The sequence below is a fragment of the Nanorana parkeri genome, unplaced genomic scaffold, assembly GCF_000935625.1.
Source record: "Nanorana parkeri isolate BGI_ZX_2015 unplaced genomic scaffold, ASM93562v1 scaffold3906, whole genome shotgun sequence".
Classification (NCBI taxonomy): Eukaryota; Metazoa; Chordata; class Amphibia; order Anura; family Dicroglossidae; genus Nanorana; species Nanorana parkeri.
In genome coordinates, this window is record NW_017310173.1 from 24,825 (window position 1) to 25,373 (window position 549).

The window sequence follows — 549 nt, forward strand, 5'->3', positions numbered from 1 at the left end:
CCCCCCCATCTTACCCCTCCCTGTGCAACTCTGAGGGCAGCCATGACACCCCTAATCTTCATATATCGGAAACTTGCTCCTGCCAACGTGCCACCAACTGGCCCCACCATGTGTGTCGGTAAAGGCCGAAGGGCAGAATGAAAACTCCGGACCACTAAAATTCTGGAGCAAGCTCCCTCCCCGGATTCCATCCCCCACCCAAACCAAAGTCGGCCCTTCCACCTCCTTGCTGGTAGGAGGCCCTGAGGTGACAGGATGAGTCCCGGCCTTGTTGCCGTGGTGATGGACACCACATGACAACCCTTCTCCATGACTAGAAGAGCTAGGAGCTCCTGCCGGGGGCTGGAGGTGGAATCAGGACCGTCGTCATCCTGGCACAGTGTAGAGCAAACCCCCGGCACCTGAAAGATGTTGACGGCACCAGGAACGCGCTCTCCTGAACCGCTCCCCGCCTCTAGATCTTCTGGAAGGTGGTCGCCTATAATACGTGAGCTTGGTTCTGCCATGACACCCCCCCGGCCATTGGTGAAGATCCTACGGCCGGAGCAC